Raw genomic sequence first — 500 nt, 5'->3', positions numbered from 1 at the left:
CCAGCCTGGGCGACAGAGCGAGACTCCGTCTCCGAAAAAAAAAAAAAAAAGACTCTGTCTCAAACAAACATACAAAACAAACAAACAAACAAATAAAAACCTATGAAGAAGAGCAAGGAAATTTCCTCCCTATAATTCAGAACACTGGCCTCATCTGGAGAGAGGCGCTTACCACTGGGCATCGTTTCAGGTGGGATGTCTGGTGTGACGGCTTCTCCAAGACTTGGCCAAGCTGTCATTACACAGCGTCTGCTTTAGAATATTTCAACTGTACAGTTGTTTGGTGCATTTTCTGAATACTATATATATATACACATGTATATGTGTGTGTGTGTGTGCATATATATATATATATATATATATATATACACACACACTCTTTTTTTTAAATTTTTGAGATGGAGTCTCGCTCTGTCGCCCAAGCTGGAGTGAGTGGCGCCATCTCGGCTCACTGCAAGCTCCGCCTCCCGGGTTTACACCATTCTCCTGCCTCAGCCTCC

Source organism: Mandrillus leucophaeus, unplaced genomic scaffold (assembly GCF_000951045.1).
Source record: "Mandrillus leucophaeus isolate KB7577 unplaced genomic scaffold, Mleu.le_1.0 Scaffold54, whole genome shotgun sequence".
Lineage (NCBI taxonomy): Eukaryota > Metazoa > Chordata > Mammalia > Primates > Cercopithecidae > Mandrillus > Mandrillus leucophaeus.
The sequence above is the reverse complement of the archived record's forward strand: the minus strand, read 5'-3'. Positions refer to the sequence as shown.